This window comes from Pongo abelii, chromosome 17, assembly GCF_028885655.2.
Source record: "Pongo abelii isolate AG06213 chromosome 17, NHGRI_mPonAbe1-v2.0_pri, whole genome shotgun sequence".
Taxonomy (NCBI): domain Eukaryota; kingdom Metazoa; phylum Chordata; class Mammalia; order Primates; family Hominidae; genus Pongo; species Pongo abelii.
In genome coordinates, this window is record NC_072002.2 from 37081863 (window position 1) to 37106437 (window position 24575).

The 24575-nt window shown below is 36.1% G+C and overlaps 1 protein-coding gene, 1 non-coding gene and 1 pseudogene across 2 annotated transcripts in view; 1 reads left to right on the forward strand and 2 right to left on the reverse strand.

Annotated features, from left to right (window-relative positions):
- Positions 1-2367: 2367 nt before the first annotated feature.
- LOC129051515 (ubiquitin-conjugating enzyme E2 C-like) overlaps positions 2368-24575 on the reverse strand; it is a 35703-nt pseudogene continuing 13495 nt past the window's right edge.
- LOC112130013 (small nucleolar RNA U13) lies at positions 6221-6323 on the reverse strand. The gene has a single exon (XR_002912333.1). It is a non-coding gene; the product is annotated as a small nucleolar RNA U13 (small nucleolar RNA).
- Positions 18835-24575, forward strand: part of RBBP8 (RB binding protein 8, endonuclease) — a 110663-nt gene continuing 104922 nt past the window's right edge. Inside the window, 1 exon segment of the mRNA NM_001134138.1 lies at positions 18835-18982. The gene's annotated coding sequence lies outside the window, so the exon portion shown is untranslated.

The window sequence follows — 24575 nt, forward strand, 5'->3', positions numbered from 1 at the left end:
GCATTAGGAGAATTACCTAATGTAGGTGACGGGTTGATGCAGCAAATCACCATGGCATGTGTATACCTATGTTACAAAACTGCATGTTCTGCACATGTACCCCAGAACTTAAAGTATTATTTAAAAAAAAAAAGTTAAAAAGTTTAAGATGTTATACAATGGAATTAAATTAGAAATTAATCATAAGATATCTAGAAAATCTACAAATATCTGGAAATTAAATAACAAAATTCTACTTAATACTGGGGTCAAAAAAAACTCACAGGAGAAATTATAACATATTTTTGGTGTGCCCTGCCCATGCCCTTCTGCTGCTTTTTCCAGGAGCAGGGAAGGAGTGGAGACAAAGGCTAATGAGGGTCTAATCTAAATTTAATCTCTTGTTTAACTTTGTATGTGGAAATAATTAAAGATTCAAACGAAATTGCAAAGATAGTACAAGAAGTTTTCAATCTCTTGTAGTTTTTTAACTTTGTATGTGGAAATAATTAAAGATTCAAATGAAATTGCAAAGATAGTACAAGAAGTTTTCATGTACCTGCTAGCTTCCCCAATAGATACATCCTAGTACTTATAGTTACTTAAAACCAGGAAATTGACATTGTCATTTTTCTGTGCCATTTTATCACTCACCACCACTAAAATTAAGATACAGAACTATCACCACAAAGATCTCCCTCATGCTACCCCTTTACAATCACACCACCTCCCCATCCTAAACCCCTGGCAAACACTAATTTGTTCTCCACCTCTATAATTTTGTAATTTCGAGAACATTATATAAACAAAATTATACAACATGTGACCTTTTGAGATTGGTGTTTTCCACTTAGCATAATGAGAGCCATCTAAATGATTTTGTGTATCAACAGTTCATTCCTTTTTATTAAGTAGTATTCCCTGTAGTATTCACTGCTCGCATCATTATTCACTTACTGTAGAACATTTTAATGTTTCTGGTTTGGAGCTATTATAAATTAGGCTGCCATAAACATCTGTGTAAGGATTTTTGTACGAACACAAGTTTTCAACCCCTTTGGGTAAATACCAAGGGGTACAATGCTGGATCATATGTTATGTTTAGCTTTTTGTTTTGTTTTGTTTGTTTGTTTTCCAAGAGGGAGTCTTTGTCACCCAGGCTGGAGTGCAGTGGCATGATCTCGGCTCAGTGCAACCTCCACCTCCCGGGTTCAAGGAATTCTTCTGCCTCAGCCTCCTGAGTAGCTGGGATTAGAGGTGTGCACCACCATGCCCAGCTAATTTTTGTATTTTTAGTAGAGACATGGTTTTACCATGTTGGCCAGGCTGGTCTCAAACTCCAAAGTGTGTTTAGTTTTTTAAGAAACTGCCAAACCATTTTCCACAGTAGCTGTACTATTTTATATTCCCATCAGCAATGTATGAAAGATCCAGTTTCTGCGCATTTTCACCAGTATTTGGTGGTATCATAATTTTTAAATTTTAGCTGTTATAATAATTATCTTAAAAATATCTTATTGTATTTTTAATTTCCACTTTGCTAATGGCTAGTGATCCTTTTATGTACTTATCTGCATCTGTATAGCCTTTTCAGGGACGGAAAGAGTGCCAAGGTTACTGTATAAAAAAGCGTTCAGGATGGGAGATATTGTTGCTGGCATTTGTAGAAAATACAGCCTGGAGTCTGGTATAGGTTACCTGGAAAAGGCAGATCTTGAGCATGGCAGGATTTAGATAAGGAAGAAGCAAGAAAAGACATTTTTAGTGTATACTGCTGCACTCTGTCATTCAGAGTTTAAAAGGATGCAGCATTTTTATTTAGTCAAAAATACGTAACCAGAATAAAAGGCATGGAGGATAGGCTACTTCAATTTCAAATAGTAAAACTTCCTCAAATGATCTCATTTTATATCTTTATCCCAAAACTTGCCACCTCTAGTAATTGCCCACATCTCTTTAACCTCCACTTTTCTCCTCTTCTCTGCAGCTCTATACATCAATCTGTCTCTCTTTTCTTTCTTATAAGAAACGAAGTAGTACATTCTTAATTTCTCCCAGTTTCTTCTGTTATCAGTTCAGGAAAATAGAAGGATTATATTGTGACTGTTTATCCTATGAATATTAGGAAAAGATACATGTTCCACATGACATGCGAAGAAACCAGAGGGAAGAGCAGGTGTTTTCAAATAGAAAGAGTAAATAAGATATCTTAAATTTTCACTGAGTTTCAGTGTATGGCAATATATTTCTACCTATATGTGCCCAATTAAGTGCACTTATGGATTACTAAATTCACTCTCACACAATGGCTTTAAAAGCCAAAGAAAAGGCAAATTGAAGATAATGGAACAATGCACACACAATACCAAACAAGAAAATAGAACAATCTCCATCAGCCCCATCTTTATTTAAAAACAGTAACAATATAATCAAGTCTGGAAAGAAGCTAATCAAAATAATTTAAAATTATTTTTTAAACTATTTGAAAAAATTGCAATTATCAGTAACAATGAACTTTATTATTCATTGAACTAAGATATAATTGTGTACATGTGTATAATATATGAATAAATAAATAAATAAAGATCAGCAATCAAAAAAGGTTTAGAGCCCACTTAGAACACTGAAAGTGCAGTTCTCTCCACCTCTCTCACTCTACCCTACCCCCTGGTTAGATACTGCTCTTGCAAATGTCAGGCTCCTGGCTTGAGCTCCTACCCAGATCTCTTGAGTTCCTGAAGTTTCTCTGGTCCCTCTTTTCCAAGGTACAGGTGCCTGGAGGAATCCTGGCCTTGGGTACCAACTGAATGACTTGATCCTGTTTTTCTTTGCCTCAATTCTGGACAGATTTCCTGAGTTTGCATCTCATATTCTGGTCCTTCCTCTCAACCTCCCATCTTGACCAAAACTCATCTTCTAGGGTGAATATGGCCCATCATTTGGATATCATGCCCACTTGGCTGTCTTCTTGGTACCTAAGAAAGAGCCCAAAAGCTGTGGGGCTGAAACAGAACTAAGACCAGGACAGAGAATGCCAATACCTACAGTTCTAATGAGTCATTTACAATACTTTGTTCTAGGTATAAAGTTCTTAAAATACAAAGTTAAGAAAAAAAATTTTTATAGGTAATTTTTAAAAACAGTAACACAGCATTTCATGGAAATACCAAGAACCAACTATCCAGTACCAAGTACATTTCCAATATAATGATACATTTACAGTGATACTATTTTAAATTGATAAACATTATATGTATTTTTGGTGTATAACATGATGTTTTGACGTATGTACATATTGTGTAATGGTTAAATCAAGCCATTTACTTCACATACCATTTTTTGGTCATGAGAACACTTAAAATCTACTCTCAGCAATTTTCAAGTATCCAATCTATCGTTATTAATGATAATCACCATGAGGTAAAATAGATCATATGATAATCACCATGAGGTAAAATAAAACATATTCCTCTTGTCTAACTGAAATTTTGTACCCTTTAACCAACATCTCCATAATACTCCTACCCCTCTACAGTGATGCTTTTTGAGTCACATACTCCGTTGGTCTGAGTTTCTTGAAAATAAGGACCATGGCCCATGCAACTTTGTTTCCCCAGACCTGGCCTTGAAAATTATGATTAATATTATTTTAGTTATTGTTACTACTTTTAAAACACTTACTATGTGTCAAGCTCTTGCTAAGCATATTGCAAATATTATCCCGTTTAATCCTTGTAATAATCTTATCATTCCTTTTTATCATTCCTTTTTACAGATAAAGAAACTACACTCAGAAGCCCAGTAACTTACCTAAGATCTTACAATTAGTACATGGTTGAACTGGGATTTTAACTGAGGTCTTTCTCATTGTGAAATTCAAACTCTTAATAAGACTACTCTAATGCTGAGCGGGGAAAGTGGGGTAGGGAGATATATAAAAGTTTGCCACTGCTTTCCAGGCCAGAAGTAACAGCATGTTCCTGCTTAGAAAATGTGACCTCCAGCCATGTTTCCAGCTAATTATGACTTCTCTGGCATTAAAGACACTGAACACGACACTCAGACATAGGAAATCTCTAAAATATGTCACAGAAAAAAATAAGTTATAGTGACACACGTATCCAGTGAATGAAATATAAAATACTAACTTTTGTAAACGTAGCTGAGGTTACTTTTCCTTGTGAGTCTAATTACTGCTGGCATATAAAATGAAGCTATTTGCAAATTCGTATCTCTTAATTTGGCACAAGGCAGTAACTTAAAGAAAAAAACTATAGGTAGGAAAAAAAAAAATCACTGCTTACAGCAGCACACAGAACCAAAGAGTGATGCAATTTTCACTGCATGTCTTCTCAAGTTGGAGAATTCATTAGCACCTGTATAGTACTTGGGTAATTTCAGACAAAGCAAGTTGCATATTTAACCATAAGTTCATCTTGCTTTGTAGTTGTATGGCTTCATATTAGAAGTTTAAGTATACCAATTACTTCATCATTAAATACAGATATAAAATAACCATTTCAAGTTATTTTTCTTTTAAGTTTTGATCAATCATAGCATTTTCTAAGTAATACATTCTTTTCTAAGTATACATTCTTAAGAGTATATTCTACTATTGAAATTGGTTTTAGCCACTAAAATTAGAAAATATACCACAGTGCTCTTTTCTTTTCTATTCTAAATTTTAATTTACAATTTCTTTTTACAAAAATAAGCAAAATGTATTTATTTAATATACATCACAAGAGCTCAATCAGAAACTTAATTTTAAAAACAGAAATAGGTGAAATGTCGTGGCTCATGCCTGTAATCCCAGCACTTTGGGAGGACAAGGTAGGAGAATCTCTTGATCCCTGGAGTTCCAGGACAGCCTGGATAACACAGGGAGACCCCATATCTACAAAAAATAAAAATAAAAATTAGCCTGGCACTGTGGCTTATACCTGTGGTTCCAGCTGCTCAGGAGGCTGAGGTGACAAGATTGATTAAGCCTAGGAGATCGAGGCTACAGTGAGCCGTGATCATGCCATTGCACTCCAGCCTGTTACAGCAAGACCCTGTCTCAAAAATAAAATAAAAAATAAAAAACAGAAACAAAACAAAAATAACACCACAGCTCAAGATACAGAGTCCTATACAGAAATCAAGCAAGGACAGACCATATAAGGGAAAAATGAAGAGACAACACAAGGAGAAGTTGGGCAGCCCGAGTTAGGGCTCCTTCCTGGAGACCTGCTTTGAGTAGATTTCTTGCAGATATTTCTTAAAAGCTGTGGAGTTTTTCTAGAGCTCAGCAGCATGTGTGTTCAAAAGGCTATTGATGTTGAGTTCTACTAGCAGGCTGTGGATGGAGTGCAGGGTGTTCTTGACATCATACAGGGCAGACCACTTGTCCTTCAGGATGTCCAGACAGGTGTTAACACCGGGCGTCCACGTTGAGATAGAAGCAAGGCGTGAGGAACTTAACCAAGGGCATGTTGTATGGGTAGCCACAGGGGAACTCCAGGGAAACCTTATATCTCAGGTCTTCTGTGCCAGCTGCTTCAGGGATGGTCCTACTGATTTCAAAAGGTTGTCTGATGCAGGTAAGGCAGAAATTCCTTTGTTGCCAGAGATCACAAGGGTCTTCAGCTCTTGCTGTATCCTGCCGTACCCACTGCTGCACTCTGCTCCTTTATGGGCAGCAATGCTGGTGGCAGCTGTGTTGCAGCTTTGGCAGGCCATCCAGGCAGCACTGGCAGGGAGACAGGAACTCAGAGAACATGACTGCAATTGCCTACTTTTTTTTTTTAATGGTAGATGAAATGCTTAAGTGGACTAGCCAGCTCCTAATTGTCTCATTTCACTGAAAACTGTTTCTAGTCAACAAGGATGGATCCCATCAGCCTTACTGTATGAGAAAACCTGATCCCTGGCCAAAAGTGAGTGTTCTGAAGTGGATACATAATCTAACCACTGTTAATCTGATTCTTCCTCCTGGAGATGTGGAATTGAGACCCAATTCTAATCAGCTAAGGCTACCTGCTTAAACTAATTTGCTTCAGGGAGAACGTCCCCCGCCCCACCCCACCATAAACACTGTGAAGCAAAAGTAACATGGGCAAATATGTATTATCTTAACAAAAACTACCAGCGCTATGGGCTGAATTACATCCCTGCCCCAAAATTCTTATGTAGAAGTCCTAGCCCTTAGTACCTCAGAATGTAACTGAATTTAGAGATAGGGTCATTTTTTAAACTTTTTCATGTCAGGTAATGTGCAGACTGGTATCAAGGTCTGAGGGAGGCACACCTCACACAATAATGTGAAAACACAATCATTACTTTATGAAACACAAAAGAACCTAGGTTCTTTACAGAGGTAATTAAAGTGAAGTCATTAGGATGGGCCCTAATCCAATGTGACCAGTGTCCTTACTAAGATGTGGAAATGTGGACACACACACATACAGGGGGAAGACAATGTGAAGGGGCAGGGAGATCATTTCCATCTACAAACCAAGAAGAAGCCTGGAACAGATCCTTCCTTCATGGCCCTCAGAAGAAGACAACCCTGCTGATAACCTAATTTCAGACTTTTAACCTCCAGAACTGTGAGAAAATAAATTTGCTACTTAGCCCTAGCAAACTAACACAACCATAAAGGGACACATCCTTGTTTGAGATGCTTGGGATAGAATGTAAGACCCTGAGGGAATAGGTGTCAGAAGCCTCAGAAACACAGCAGATGGTAAAACTACTCTGGATAGCACCAGAAAAAAACTGTTTTTTCTGTCTCCAGGAAAGAAGGGGAAAGAAGGAGAAGGAAGTCAGTAAGAAAATTTGAAGTGTAGGGACTTTTTGGACAAAGGGCCAAAAGAATTTTCTCAGGAGTGTCTGAAAGTATCCCCAACAGGCAATCCTGATTATATTCCTATGATATAAACCCCTAAACCTTCAACAAAATCTATTACATACGGAAACAGAAACCCACAGCCAGAGGTGACCATGAGAATATCAACCTGGCACTCTACCCCCTTATCTCCCTGCTCTCTCATTCAGAAATTTGTAGAAATCTCACAGAAGCCACATGAGCCCCACGAGGTATGAAATATGGTTCATGCCAATATTATCTAAATCTCAAAGCACTAGGATATTTTAGCTGACACTTGGAACTGCAAAGAAAGATGAAGTAGACTTGCAGATAGATGCAGAAATGAAAGACCAAGTGACCCTAGAGAGACAGAATGAGAGTTATGAGGCTATTTTCTGGTTCTAATTCCTCATTTGGCCAGACTGACTCCCTGCTTTTGAAATACCCACATCCCTATATTCCTCTTGGGATAACTTTATAGCCTCAAAATAAATCTCCCTTTTTTGTTGTTGGTTAAAGTAGCTCATGTTAGTTTCATTTGTGATTAAAATAATTTTAACTAGGATTTATATAATATACATATGAAAGGACATCATAAATAAATAGCAAAACCAGACAGTTATTAGAAGTTTTAATCTGGGCTGCTATTCCAAGGGGGACATTTATACCACAACAATACAATGAATAAAAGTACTGCCTCATTTTTCCAAACTAGTGTCACATAGAATACTTCACTCACTATTAGGTAGGGGTTAATAAGTATGCTATAAAAGAGTGTTTTGAGGTCAAATACATTTGGAAAATACTAATACAGAATAAATGACTTCTGAGCAGTTGGGGGAGACTTTTTTTTTAAGGGGAGTTGACTGTAAGACCCTTTCTTCCCACTGAGTGGCAGAGAAGAGAAGGTACATTATTGGAGGGAACTTAAAAGGTAATTACTTCAACAATAACAAGTTTATACTTGTTACAAAAGTAGCTAAAATAATATAATATCAATATAAGGACAAAATCTAGTTCATCTCTAAGGCAGTATAATGTAATGGTTAAAACACATGATTTCTAGAACTAGGCTGCCAATCTCTGTAACTATTTCTTCATCTCTAAATAATACTTACCTCAATGCTTTGTGAGAATTAAATGAGTTACTATATGTATTAGTCCATTTTCATGCTACTGATAAAGACATACCCAAGAAGGAGGTTTATTGGACTTACAGTTCCACAAGGTTGGGGAGGCCTCACAATCATGGCGGAAGGTGAAAAGCAAGGAGGAGCAAGTCACATCTTACATGGATGGCAGCAGGCAAAGAGAGAGCTTGTGCAGGGCAACTCCCTTTTTTTAAAACCATCAGATCTCATGAGACTCATTCACTATCACGAGAAGAGTGCACAAAAGACCCGCACCCATAATTCAATCACCTCCCACCGGGTTCCTCCCATGACACATGGGAATTATGGGAGTTACGATTCAAGATGAGATTTGGGTGAGGACACAGCGAAACCACATCACTATATAAAAAGTAATTCAGCTGAGCATAGTGGCTCACACCTGTAATCTCAGCACTTTGGGAGGCTGAGGCAGGCAGGTCACTTGAGGAGTTCGAGAACAGCCTGGCCAATATGGAGAAACCCCATCTTTACTAAAAATGTAAAAGTTAGCCAGGTGTGGTGGTACACGCCTGTAGTCCCACCTGCTCAGGAGGCCAAGACACGAGAATCGCTTGAACCTGGGAGGTGGAGGTTGCAGTGAGCCAAGATTGTGCCATTGTACTCCAGCCTGGGTGACAGAGTGAGACTCTGTCTCAAAAAAAAGTACGTCAAAGTGGCAAACTTCTGAAAATGCTAGTTATTATTATGAAGAAGCCTCCCTAAAAATCTGTAATTTATCAACTTCCAAGACAGACTGAGAACTTTCTAGATTTTATATATCAGCTTAAAGAAAGTGACCCATTCAGGGCCAGGCACGGTGGCTCACACCTATAATCCCAGCACTTTGGGAGGCCAAGGCAGGTGGATCATGAGGTCAGGAGTTCAAGACCAGCCTGACCAAGATTGTGAAACCCCATCTCTACTAAAAATACAAAAAGTTAGCCAGGCACAGTGGCAGGCACCTGTAATCCCAGCTACTCGGGAGGCTGAGGCAGGAGAATTGCTTGAACTTGGAGGGCGGAGGTTGCAGTGAGCCAAAATCGTGCCACTGCACTCCAGCCTAGGCAACAGAGTGAGACTCTTGTCTCAAAAAAAAAAAAAAGAAAGTGACCCATTCAGAATGAACCAACTTGAGACACAGAAGAACACTGGCCAGTGACACCACAGAAGGCCAAAAAGTCAAGAACTCTGATTAGAACCAGGACAAAGGGTTTTAAAATACGCTGTTGCTGTTGAAGGGGTTCGTAGTTAACCCAGAGCCACGATTTAGCTATAGCTTTATGGTATTTCAATTTTTTATGTATATTTTTATTATGTTCTGATTCATATCCCATTTAGATGGTATTAAGGATATATACTGTACCTGGGGACAACCACTTATATTTGCATGCCTGTCATATCTCCAAGGTCATGTTAACAGGGCCTAAATAATTGTTCTAATTTAATGTTAACTCACTTTTTAAAAAAATTTGTTGTTTATTTTTAGTAGAGACACATTTCTCTATGTTGTCCAGTCTGCTCTCAAACTCCTGGCCTCAAGCAATCCTCCAGCCTCAGCTTTCCAAAGTGCGGGGATTACAAGCTAATATTAACTTACTTTAATCGTGTGTAGATGATCCTTTTCTTAACTGAGATAATGACTTCTACTTTGGTTTCAGACATTTTTTGACCACTATTATGCAATTTCTTTTTTAAATTTTGTTTTATTAATCTATTTTTAAATTTTAATTTTAATTCATTTTTATTTGTATATATTCATGGAATACAAGTATGACTTTGCTAGACTGATATATTGTATCATGTAATTTCTTAAACTAATAATACTTATCAGAATTATCTCAAATAGATTTTTACTCTTGGAGGTACTGTAAACTAGTATTAACAAAAATAAATCCTCTCAAATCTCAAAAATGATGTAATTATATACAGAAAGATAGCCAACTGGGCTTTTCTTTGTCATTTTAAATAGCAAAAGTAAAACTCAAAATAATTGGTAGAATATTTTAGATATTTCAAAAATATGGAATAAAATTATGGTGATCAGAAATTCTACTTCAAAATATAATTATTTTGTAAAAATTGAGTTTACCTAAAACCATAAAAGTTATAGTTGTTATGTTACATTTGCTTACAATTTTCCTTGAGAACAGGATTCTGTTACCTCACCCCCAAAATTATTTAATTACAATATTGAGATATGTAAGGGTCCATCAGTTATTCTGATCCTATAAAAATTATTAAAACACTTACAAATGTGAATGCAGAACACTATCTTCCACATAAAAGTTTCTTGAGAACTCTCCATATTTTACACAGAATTTTTCAGCTATATATGACCTTATAAGCCAAACATTTCAATTCCCTCATTTTAAGCAAACTGAAAATCACAATAACGATACCCAAAGTGACAGAATAGAACCATAATACAGACCTCCAGCTCCAAAGTTCTTTAGATATTTCTTCTGCATTTCATTAATGGTTTTATCTAGGTTTGATTTTTTTTTTTTTTTAAGATGGAGTTTCGCTCTTGCTGCCCAGGCTGGAATGCAATGGTGCGATCTTGGCTCACTGCAACCTCTACCTCCGGGGTTCAAGCAATTCTCCTGCCTCAGCCTCCCTAGTAGCTGGGATTACAGGCATGCATCACCATGCCTGGCTAATTTTGTATTGTTAGTAGAGGCAGGGTTTCACCACGTTGATCAGGCTGGTCTTGAACTCCTGATCTCAGGTAATCTGCCCGCCACGGCCTCCCAAAGTGCTGGAATTACAGGCCTAGGCCACCAAGCCAGGCTAATTTTTTTTCATTAGAAAAATTGCTTATATAAATCAGAATACAAACATGCTTTTTTTTTTTTTTTAAGACAGTATCTCCCTCTGTTGCCCAGGCTGGAGTACAGTGGTGAAATACAGCTCCCTGCAGCCTTGACCTTCTGGGCTCAAGCAATCCTCCTCTTCAGCCTCCCAAGTAGCTGGGACCACAGGCACGGGCCACTGCTCCCAGCTTCTTTATGTATTCTTGATATAAGCCCTTTATCTGATATGTCATTTGCAAATATTTTCTCCCAGTCTATGGCTTATCCTTTCATTTCTTAATTATGACTTTTGAAGATCAGAAGTTCTTAACTTTGACAAAGTCAAATCTATGAATTTTGTTCTCTTGAATCATTCATTTGGTGTCATATATAGTATTTGTATAACTCAAGGTTACAAAGTTTTTATCCTAAAAATTCTGAAGTTTTGTATTTTATATTTAGAAACATGATCTAAGTTAACAGTTGTATAATGTATGGATAGTTCTTTTTTATGTAAATATCCAATTCTTTCAGCACTATTGTTGAAAAAACTCTTTCCTTTCTCCTGAATTATCTTTTCACCTTTGTCAAAAATGAATTGGTCATATATGTGTGGCTCTATTTCTGAACTCTCTATACATTCTTACTGAATTTTTATTGTCTATGCCAGTACCATACCATTTTGATTACTGTGGCTTTATGATAAATCTTAAAATCATGTAGTATAATAAGTGGTGTGCTGAAACTGGCTTGCATCCATTCACAAGAACTGATCTTGTACATCTCTTCCGTACCCTGTGTTCAGTGATGTCACATTAGTAGCTTGAAATCAGCCATGGTATATTTATACCACAAAAGTATTTCCAGAGAGCTAGTTGTTAAACATCAGCACACCACTAGGTATAAATTATCTAATTTATTCAAAGTTGTTCTGACTTGGCATTTCAACATAAATTTTAGAATCAACCTGTCAATTTATACAAAAATGCTAGGATGTTTACTAGGATTGCATAAAATTTATAGATCAATTTAGGAGGAAATTACATCTTTTTTTCTCCCTCTGTTGCCCAGGCTGGAGTGCGGTGGCATGAACACAGCTCACTGCAGCCTTGACCCCCTGGGCTCAAGCGATCACCCCACCTCAGCCTCCCAAAGTGCTGGAATTATAAGCATGAGCTACTATTCCCAGCCAAGAAATTATATCTTAAGAATAAACAGTCCTCCAATCCATGAACCCTGTATCTCTCTCTCTCTGAGTAGTCTTTAATGTCCATCAGCAATATTTTATAGTGTTTAGTTACAGTTCTCACACATCTTTTGTAAAATTTACACCAAAATATTTCATAATTTTTGGTACTACTCAATATACTATTATAAATAGTATTGTTTTTCAGATTTTAATTTTAGGTTATTCATTGCTATTATTTATTATTGTTTTTGTATATTGATCTTGTTTACTACAAGCTTGCTAAATTCAATTATTAGTTTTAGAATATTTTTTGTAGATGCTACAGAATTTTCTACACAGATACTCATGTTACCTGCAAAGACAGTTTTACTTCTTCCTTTCCAGTCTACATGGCCTTTTATTTTTTCTTGCCTTTTTTGTCTCAGTCTTTCACTATCCCCATTAACTATGATGTCAGCTGTAGGTTTTTCATAGATGCCACTTGTCATAATGAGTGAATTCCATTCCTAGCTTACAAATACCTTTTATCAGGAAAGTCTGTTAAATATTGTCTGAAATTTTTTTGCACCTATTGAAATAATCATTGGCTTCAGTTTGCTAAAATTTTTAGAATTTTATAACTATTTCATAAGAAACACGAATCTATAAAATTCTTTTCTTGCAATGTCTTTGCTTAATTTTGGTATCAGAGTAATGCTGGCCTTATAAAATGAACTGGCAGTTATTTCCTCCTCTTTGATTTTCTGGAAAAGTCTGCATTAAATTGGTGTTATTTCTTCCTGGAATGTTTGTAAGAATTCCAGTGAAACCACTTACCAGTGAAACTCTTGGCTTGGAATTCTTTATGGTTAGGTCTTTAACTACAAATTAAATTTATTTAATAAATAAAAGGCTATTTCTTCTTGGATTAGCTTTGATAGTTTGTGTCTCTCAAGTAATTGTGTCTATTTCATCTAAGTTGACTATACTGGCATAAAATTCATAATATTTCCTTCTTACACTTTTCATCGGTTGCATCTGTATTGATATCACTTCTTTCATTCCGAATATTCAAAATTTGTGTTTTCTCCCCCTACCGCTAATCCTATCCTTTTTTTCCCCCCCGATCAGTGTGGCTAGAAGTTTAAATCAGTTGTATTGATTCAGTCAAAGAAGCAGCTTTTGGTTGTACTGATTTTTTCTATCTGTCTTCCAGTTCATTGATTTCTACTCTAATTTTTATTATTTTCTTTCTCTTCTTTTTCTGGTTTCTTAAGGTGGAAGTTGAGGTCATTGATTTGAGATCTTTCTTTTTCCAACATAGACATTTAATGTCTACATTTTATTTAAAACACATTTAGTGTTATAAATTTCCTTCTAAGTACTGCTGTAGCAACATCCCACAATTTTAATATGTTGAATTTTCATTACCATCTAGCTCAAAATACTTTCCTGTTTGATTTCATCACTGACCTATGAGTTATTTAGGAGTGTGTTGTTTAGTTTACAAATATTTGGGGAATTCCCCACACATCATTCTGTTATTGATTTCTAACTTAATGCCATTGTCATCAGAAAACATACTTTGTATTACTTGAGTCTGTTTAAATTTGAGACTTGTTTTATGACCTAGAATACAGCCTAACTTGGTCAATGTTCCATGTGCACTTGAAAAGAATGTGTGTTTTGTTGTTTTAAAGTGATCTACAAATGTCAATTACATCTAGTATGTTGATAGTGTTAAGCCTTCTACACTTTTACTGATTTTCTGTCTACTTACCCTATCAGTTATTGAAAGAGGAGTATTGGAATCTCCAGATATAATTATGGGATCTAGTTATAAATTTTTCCTGTACTCCTTTCAGTTCTATCAGATTTTGATTCTTGTGTTTTCCATTTGTATCATTAGACACATGAATGCGTACAATTATATTAGGTACCCTTGATGAATTCACCCTTTTATCATTTTGAAATGACCCTTTTTATCCTTAGTAATATACTCTGATCTAAAACCTATTTTGTCTGATAGTAATATGAGTATCTTTTGATTAGTGTTGCCATGGTATGTCTTTTTTGGTCCTTCTACCTTTAACCTATTTGGTTTTTTATGTCTAAAATATGTTTATTGCAGGCAGCATACAGTTGGGTCTTACATTTTTAACCAATCTGGCAATCTTTGTGAAATCACTAAACTCTACCTGGGTTACTGACTTCCTTTCTACTATCATATCTTTACTTTCCAATATCTCTTTTTTGTTCTCAAAAAGTTCTACTTTTGGATAACCTTTCTGTTCTTGTTTTACACAATCAGTAACTTGTCTTATTTCTTTGAACATATTAATATAGTCAATTTAAAATACTATTCTATTCTCTGCATTGACTGCTTTTTCTACGTTCATTTTACCTGTTGGTTTCTTTTCCTCTCTCTTTTTCATGTTACATGCTCTCTAATCAGTCATTGATTTATGTTAGGGTGATGTTAACTGATAGACTTAACATTAGGGTAGGATTTCTCAACTTTGGCCCTATTGACATTTTGAACTGAATAATTATTTTGGGGAACAGGAAGATGAGCTTCCCTGTGTACTGCAAGATGGTTAGCAGCATCCTTGGCCTCTATCCACGAGATGCCAGTAGCACACCTCTGCGCATATCTTTAGTTATTACAATCAAGTATCTCTCCAAACATTGCCAAATGTCCCCTGTGGGGGGAAATCAGTCCTAGTTTATAACCAATGCATTACGGTGATCAGGGTCTTGAGAGTTTCTCAGAGAAGTTCTCCAGTTCCCTACTTTGTGAGTGAAGAATATGAACCTAGTCACTAGCATCTGGAAGCCAAGCAGACGAACAGACATAGGTATCTCACCAACCAATACACAGACTCTGACTTAATCTCTCTGGTAGGCAGAATAATGGCCTCTCACAGATGTCCACACATCCTAATCCCAGGAACCTATGAACATGTTATGTTACATGGCAAAAGAGAATTTAGATAGCAGGTAGAATTAAGCTTGCTAAAAAATTGACCTTAACAAAGGGAGTTATCTTGGATTATTCAGTTGGATTTAAATACAGAAGAGGAGGGCAGGAGAGTCAGGGACAAAATGATATGACGTGAAAAATCCATTGCTGGCTTTGAAGAAGTAAGGGAGCCATGAGCCAAGTAATGCAGGTGGCTGAAAGGAGCTGGAAAAGGCAAGAAAACAAAATTTCTTTCTAGAGCCTCCATGAAGAAAGACAACTCTGCTGACACATTAATTTTAACCCACTGAGACTCATTTTGGATTTCTGACCCCTGGAATTATAAGATGATAAATTTGTGTTTTTTTTAAACCACTATATTTGAGGGTAATTTGTTATAGAACCAATAGGAAAAATAATATAATCATTTGATTTCAGTATGGTGCTTTAGCATCCACTCTCAGCTCTGCTTAGTATTCCCAAATCTAGAACAAACCTGAGATAATCTCTTCTACCATGAATCAACAAGTCCTATCTATTTCTGTCAAGGTAAAAGAATCCAGGCTTCTTGGCTGAGATGGGACCAACGGAGCAAACTGTTGCTTAAACAGATTTTCAACCAATCCTTCCATTCCAAGCCCACTCTACTCCCCAAGGCTATTTAAGGGTACCTTGTACCTCCAAATCCTGAGTTTTTCCAGCATTCTGCAGTAGAGACAGACATGCTTTTATCATGGCAAGTAGTTAGACTTCCTTTCTATTCTGCTAAGTCACCACTCATTCTCATTCCTCCTTGCAAAGATACATAGATGTCTCTTATCCGCTACCTCTCTCAATCTTTTTGATCTTTAAGGGTTCATGCAGTTTTGGTTTCTCTACTGTCATTTTACTGGGATTTCAAGAACAACAGAAATAAACAAGTTCAACTGCTATGTTTAACTAGTTTTATTTTCAGCTGACATTTTATCAAGCCCTTACTGTGTATTAGATTTGCAGATAAACCTTTATACAAATTATTATTTGAATCTTGTAATAACTCTAGGATATAGGTACTATTATTTTCCTTCCCATTTTATAAATAAAACTGATGTTTGATTCAGGTGACAAGGCTAGGGTGGAACAGAACTGGGATGGAACCCAAGTCTTTATGACTCAAAAGGCAATTTGCCTAGACAATTATGCAATCTTGTTAATTTTTCAATTAACAATTCACAGGTTTTACTCTAGATTAGGGGTCAGCAAACTAACTGGTTTACTAGTCAAATCTGGCCTGCCACTTGTTTTATAAAGTTTTATTAGAACACATCCATACCAATCGTGTGGAAAAAAGCACACTCAAACTCAAAGTACTTCTTCTATTCTCTCACTCAACAACAAACAACACAGAAGACTTCTGCAGCCAAATGTGTGGAGATTTTCCCCTACCAACAAGCAAGCAATGAATTCTGCAGCAGATACCAGGTAGGTATCCTTCAATTTAGTTCTGACACTATCTACCTAGAAATTAAATTCCACAAGTTGGGGCTCAGTACCAAAAGACTGCCCCCTACTTCTGATGCCAACAAGTCCTGGGTTATTTTTACCTGTGCTTTTAACTGATTGGTTATAAATTGGGGATCCCAAGACCTTGGATTTGATTAATTTGCTAGAGCAACTCACAGAACTGAAGGGAACCATTTACGTTTACCAGTTTACAGTAAAGGATATGGCCACAGGTACAGGTGAAGAGAGTCATAGGGGAGGCATGTGAGAAGGGGTGTTGCACTTCCCTGCCCTCTCCAGTGCACCACCCTCCAGGAAGTTCCATGTGTTCAGCTATCGGAAAGCTATCATGTCCTTTGGGTTTTTATGGGACTTCATTACATAGGCATGATTAAACCATTGGCCATTAGTGATCAATTTAACCCACAGGTTGCGGGGAAGGGCTGAAAATCCTAAGCCCCTAATCCTGCCTTGGTCTTTCTGGTGACCAGCCCCCATCCTGAAGCTACCTAGGGGTTGCCAGCTATCAGTCAACTCATTAGCATCCAAAGACATCACTTTGGAGAGTAAGGATTTTAGGAGTTGTACACCAGGAAAAAGGGTCAAAGACCAAACACATATTTCACAATATCACACCCATTTAAATGACTATTGTCTATGCCTGTTTTTGTGCTACACTGTTATAACTGAATAGTTGAGACAGAGACAATCTAGCTGACAAACTCTATTAGTCTCTGCTCCTTTAAGGAAAAATCTGCTGACCCTGCTGTAGAAAATAACCTTATTACCAAGTTTTGAGTTCATGGTGTCCTCATATACTTAACACTTTTGTTACTGTTATCAAATCAAAGGCACTATTTTTATTGTTCCTTTAGCCTTCTGTTATCCTGCAGATAGAAATCTTTGGCCATGGTTTAAAAAGAAAAGCCTCTAAACCCATCTCCCATGTGAAGTCTTCCCCATACTTATAGTCATACTCACTCCCATTTCTGAGCTCCCATCTCAATTATTATAAGTATAGTATTTGATGGAGTTTGATTCATATAGTCATTACTAGTTGTGATTCCCCTGAGATCTAGCAAGTGCTTAACTCTGATAAGCATTTATTAAGTACCTTCTAAGTGTCAGTCAGTGTTCTAGACACTAGAAATACAAAAATAAAAATGGCAACTTTTGGTTCATATGTATTCTTTTTAATTAGGTATAAAAATACAAAAGAAACTGAGCATGGAATTGTGCCTATGGTCCCTGCAATAATTGCATCAGAATCACTAGAAGTGCTTGGGCAACATTCCTATTGAATGTTGAAGCAGAATCTGTGGCGGTTAGACCCAGGAATCTGTGCTCTTAATCAACACTTCAGATGATTCTTAAGCACAAAAGTTTCAGAAACACTATGTCAGTAGACAGGAAATACTGCTTCTAAATGTGCAAGTATTATGAGAGAGCAAGAACAAATCCCACATGATCTCTCTTAATACGAACCAATTTCTGTCAAAATGTAATGTTTTGCTGCTCATTTCTTCTTTCCAAAAGTTTACTAGACATGCCTAATAGAGGACTTTGACATTGCTCTCATCTTTACTAATTTTACTTACATTGTGAACCCTGTACCTGGCACAGTTCTTGAAACATAGTTGATACCAATACTTTGTGTTGAACTGTTGAATATTCAGAGCAAAACCTCTTTAAGTTGTCCCTAGTATGTAGAAGTAGGAGTTTTTCCAATTTTAAACTGGAATGGTATGAGGATCATTTGAGAACAAGGAAGATAACACACCCAAGCAAATGTTTGATCAACCTACACCTTGTTTCTCTCCTTCTAGAAATGCCTCCTTCTAGCTCTCAAGCCCACTACCCTGTGGGGAATATCAATCTCTCTCCTCAAGGCTAAGCTAGATCAAACAAAGCCAAGCAGACTAGTGGAAAAGGTCAGGCATTATAGGATTCATCTTCATCATAGGTAATCTATTTCTAGAGGCTGTAGTCAGGAGAATGCCCTAGAATACATGTTTAAAAGGATTACCTACCTCTGAAGATAACAGACCACTTGCTTATATATGTCTACCACGAGAGTCTTGTAACAATGGACTCTTGCTATACCTGACACAGATGTGCCCCTCCCACTAGAACTCTGAATTATTTTGCTGGAGGCTACAACATTCTGAGTAGTTTGTTGGGAGCTGAAGGGAGGTGGGGATAACTCACCCAGTACGAGCTTAGCAGAGCTGAGCCGCTGCAGCATGTTGGGCTAGCCTTTGATACAGACTGGTTGGACAAGTTCTGGATCTACAGAAGAACCGGTTTTACTGGCCTGTTGTGCCAACATATTCTGGTTTGATTCCATGTTCCACAGACGGTAGAAACCTGCCCAGCCAGTTAAATGAAAGGCATATTAGGTTATCCATTGCACTCAGTATATAGCTTAGATGCAGCAGAATTCTTCCACACAGCAGTAGTGTCTAGCAAACCAGTGTGGTCCAGAGAGGTGGAGTTCGCTGATTTAATGTTTAAGTTCATAGCTTCAGGGAAAGTGAGCAGTGAAACAATTTCTGCTTTTCACCAAGAGCAGAGGTTTTCTAAATAAATCAAAGGGTAAGTATATTTTTAAAATTTCTCAGTTTTCTATGCATTTTGGAAAATTAAATTAAGAAATGATGTTTAAAAAGATAATCAATTTTTAACAGTAATACCTGCATTATACCTTTTCTGTAAAGCTAGATACTGTTTTATAACACTTGCATTATGTTCATTGATTGTTTGCATAAAGGTTATTTGGTATATAATATTCTCTTACTATGCTTTTCTGTAAGTTGTGCATGGCTATAGTCATTTTAAAAGCTGGACTGAATAATTTTGCCAAATAAATTTCACATATTAATGATTTACATTAAGCCATCTACTTCTTTCATAATGTAACTATTATGTTTTATAGGCTGTTGCTATATGGTAACAATTTTATATGGTAAATCTAATTGTGGATAAATAATAATTGCCCTTTTAAGGCCAAAAAAAGCATTGGCCGGCTGGTGATCCTAAGTACATTCATTAGAGGAACAATTCACAGCAAAAATTGAGGGGTGTGAAAAACAAAGATTGTGGAATCTGGTAACTGATTAACTATTGGAGCTCAAAAGCACTTGCTGAGCTGAATAGAAAGGAATGAAGACAGGTTTTGTCATGCCTATTAGGTCTGAAAAACTTTTTAGGTTAAAGAATACTTGGATCTTCCTTTCATTTATATTAAAAATCTTCCTTTTATCTCTCTCTTTACATAATCCAATTAATTTATTTTAGTAGTTTGTATCATGTAAAATGAAAGTCACCAATCCCTTTAGATTTATGTTGGCATACCATCCTACCCCTTTATTTACTGATATTAGATTGAATTGAAGCACATGTCTTCTGGGGCATTTAATTTAACATAACAGCTGACATATGATTTTATCTGGGAATTTAAAATTTTTTTAACATATTATACTGAATGCTTTCCTGTCATCTTAGTAGGACTTTGCTTTGAGCTGAGCAAGACTGATGCATCCTTTTCGTTGGCCCTAGGGTTCCCACTTTGTCACTATGTTCAAACTCAAAGGCTATATTATTATTTTCTAACTCAAAGGCTGTAATATTAGTTTCCTTAGGATGTTGACAAAGAATAAATTTAAAAGTGTGAATAAATGTTCAGATGAGATTTCATTTTTTGCAGGGAAAACCCTTGGATGCTTCATAGTCCTACTTCTAGGCAGTTCTGCATAGAATTTCTGGTAATCCAGGTAAACTGCTGAAAAGCTACGTAATGTTGTATCTGCAAAAGCAGTGTGCTGATTCAGCAAACCAATATTAATTTTATTCAGCACAAATTGTATTTTGACAAGTTTTTGGTAATATGGATCAAAACTTTCAATTGGCTGAATTTTTCTGAATTTACTACATGAAACCTAGTTTTCAGGTAATATATATATACCAATAGAGCACATTGTTAGTATTTCTGCTGAATATATTGTATATGGTAATTTAAAAAATTTAAACCACACTGTGTTTAAAACATAGGGCTCACTGTTTAAAGATAAATTTAATTTGGGATTCTAATTTATTTATTGAGCATTTTTATGTTTATGGTTTTGAAGAAAGCTATTTAAGAACTAGATATACATTTTATATAAAATCCATGGATAAAATTTCAAGTTTAACTCTGTATTTTGGGAGAGGATTTTACAGTTTTCATTTAATGGAATTTTCATTTTCAAATATATGTAAGTCCTATTAAATATTACTTTCATGTATTTTCCATAAATTGAGTCCTTTAAAATATGGATACATTGTGATATTTTTGTTAAAACTGAGGATATATAAATTTGTCAATCAAATTAGGAGTGTGTATGTATTTTATACAGACCAACATACTTCAGTGCCTAGTCAAAAAGTATTCCACTCATTTAAAATTTTTTTACTCTTTCAGTCGAGGATGCATTTCTTTTTATTCCTAGCCACACAATTTCGCATAACTCTTTCTGTCAACAATGCTAGCTTTCTTAACTGCAACTTCTTTCCCTCCTGAATATCTTCATGTGTTTTCCACTAAAAGCACTTAGAATTATGTTATTTTCTACCTAAGAGGGACATTTAAAGAATAACCAATGAATCCAACACCTCATTTTTGAGTTAAGAAATGAAAAGCCCCAAAATATAGCTAAGTCACTATTATATAATCTAAGGGTAGATCTGGGGCCAGAACATCCAGGTTTCCTGACTACCACCAAGACCAGTAATTTTTTCACTACCCTACATTGACTCTTCTGAATACTACATGAAATCTAATCTAAAAAGGTAAAATTATGTTGTATAGTGTGTTAATGAATCTTTGGTGAACTAAAAAATCATTTGTTTTTGTATTTTAATCTATATCATTATTGCCACAAACATTTTTGGGACAATGGCTGAATATATATGGGATTGCCATTGATAACAAAGGTGACTACCACTTCAAACCCTAATCTCTTAATGCCATCATATAATTTTGTTTCAAACTGATGAAAGCCTCACATTCTTTCATATTTGCCCAACTTGTGGATCCCGCTCTCACTTTCTGACTCAATATTGCTTTAAGCTGTCTCAATTGTCTATTTTCTTAGTATGTATATATTGTTGTATTATTTTAGTCATTCTTATATGCTCATAATTTAGGATTTGCCTAAGTTAATATAGTATTCTTAAAATTTGGTTAGAACTGACAGGAAAATTATGTTATGAAGACAGAAATTGCAGGACTTAAAAACCCATCTTAGAGATGATAGAAGCTGCTATTGAAGGGGTAAGCTTTGCACACAAGTGCTCAAAAAATGTTTTAAACATTTCTAATTTGAGGAATTCCTAGGAAATGTGATCACAGAAAGTTGGAGAACCAAAGGCCCAAAATTTCAATTCTGATTCCTGGTACTAAATGTTAATTCTACTAATTACCTTATCTTATCACAGGTAAAATCGTACCTGGGAAATGCTTCTAAATTTGGTCATTTTAGTTCAGTCCAAGTGGACTCTGAAAAAAATCGCTTTCATTTGTTTCTTAACTTTACAAGAGAAAAGGCAGTATACTGAAAAGCATGTGAGCTTTTGAGCCAAATTGACATGGGTCTGAATAACTCTGCTACAAATTACGTTCCCCTGGGAAATTATTTAACTCTCTGAGTTAGCTTTTCTCCATCTAGTTAAGGAAGTTAAGGAAACTAATACCATTCTTTCAGAGTTATTAGAAGAATTAAATGAGATATCACGTAAAACACTTCACATAGTTCCTAGAACATAGCAGGTGCTCAGCAAATGTCAGTATCCTTCTTATCCCTTTTACAGACTATATAATACATTTCAACAAATAGCTTCGGTATTTGCTGAAGTATTTCAGTATTTTCTTTCAGTAAGAGAAGTCAACTTTAACTTAGAATATGCACGTTTTTCTCAGAAAGATAAAAATAAAATCAGCAATCTTGGAAGGCATTAAGATATAATGTTGGGGCCGGGCGCAGTGGCTCACTCCTGTAATCCCAGCACTTCGGGAGGCTGAGGCAGCCAAATCACAAGGTCAGGTGTTCAAGACAAGCCTGGCCAATATGATGAAATCCCGTCTCTACTAAAAATACAAAAATTAGCCAGTGTGGTGGCGCATGCCTGTAGTCCCAGCTATTCGGGAGACTGAGGCAGAAGAATTGCTTGAACCTGGGAGGCAGAGGTTGCAGTGAGCCAAGATCGCGCCACTGCACTCCAGCCTGGTCAACTGAGCAAGACTCTGTCTCAGAGAAAAAAAAAAAAAAACATATAATGTTGGAAAATATTTTAACCTTCTTAAATTTAAAAAATCCGAAACCCATATAATCCAATCCAATTAAAGACTCACTTCAAAGAAGTCTTTGTTAAAAGTATTGTGAGAGTAGTACACCAAGATGATTAAAAGCCTTAAATATTTTTTAAAAATTCAATTTCAATCATCTGTACTAATGGAAGAAAGTGTGACATGGATAATTCAAATTATAATGCATTCATGCATCAAGTAACAACAGGGATACATTCTCAGAAATGAGAAATTAGGTGATTTCATTGTTGTGTGAACATTATAAAGTCTACTTACAAAACCTCAATGGCAGAGCCTACTACACGCCTAGACTATATGGTATGTCTTATTGCTTCCAGGTTATAAACCTATACAGCATGCTACTGTACTGAATACTGTAAGCAACTGTAACATAGTGATAAGTATTTGTGTATCTAAAGATATACTGACATAAAAAAGGTACAATAAAAATATGTGGTATTATAATCTTATAGGACCACTGTAGCATTTGTGTTCCACTGCTGATCAAAACATTGCTATTCAGTTCATGGCTGTACCTTACTTGTGCCTTCTGAGTTTTCCAATGGCTTTTTTTTGTCTATTATCTAACATGACATCAAATTAATTGGCCAAGAATTTATTTTCTTTCTTTTTTTTTTTTAGACAGGGTCTCACTCTGTCACCCAGGTTTAGCCTCCCATGTAGCTGGGACCACAGGCACATGCCACTACACCTGGATAATTGTTTTAAAAAATTTTTGTAGAGATGTGTTCTCCCAATGTTTCCCAGGCTGATCTTGAACTCCTAGCCTCAAGCAATCTTCCCACCTCAGCCTAAGAATTTCTATATGCTCTAAGGATTGTGCTTTTTCTACTACCAAGTAAATTATTCTTTCAGGACTCTGGAATGTGTTTTCTCCTACAAAAAAATTCCCTTCTGTATTAAATTTATTACAGGCTAACATTAAATTATATTGCATTATTTTGATAGCAAGTAATGATGAGCAGAGTGAGTCCAAAATGTATAGAGCACAAGAAGATAGAAGAGGATTTAACATTTTCTAAAGATAATATTAAATTAGCCTCAGACTGATTAATTGATTAGGGAATGAAGCCGATGAGCAAAGATCACAAAGGAGGAGCTTTTTGTGAAATGTATTGGTCAGAAGGGAGTTCAGAATACCACGACAAACATTCTGAGAGCTTGCTTAACTAAAAAGAAGTCAATTGACATCTTCCAATGAATGAATAAAGAGCAAAAAATTGGTTTAGAGTTAACATTAGAACCAACTAATAATCCATTTATAACACAAACTGATCTTATTGAGCTCTTGTAATCAACTTTAATTTCCTGAAAGATGTTTAATCGCTTTACAAAAAGCTTTCTGCTGATGCTATAATTTCAATTTAAGTCCATGCTAAAATAATCTTTTCACTTAAATTGTAGACACTGTATGTAGATGGTGTGCAGAAAGACAAAAGCATCATTTCACCAATTTAGCCCACTAATTAATCACATATTCTTTTTTTCTTTTTTTGAGAGAGACAGTCTCGCTCTGTCACTCAGGCTGGAGTGAAGGGCATGATCTTGGCTCATTGCAACCTCTGCCTACCAGGTTCAAGCAATTCTCCTGCCTCAGACTCTGGAGTAGCTGGGATTACAGGGACATGCCACCACACCTGGTGAATTTTTGTATTTTTAGTACAGATGGGATTTCACTATGTTGGCCAGGCTGATCTCGAACTCCCGACCTTAGATGATCCACCCTCCGTGGCCTCCCAAAGTGATGGGATTACAGGTGTGAGCCACCATGTCCAGCCTAATTAATTATATATTCTTATTAAAACTATTTATTAGCTACATAAG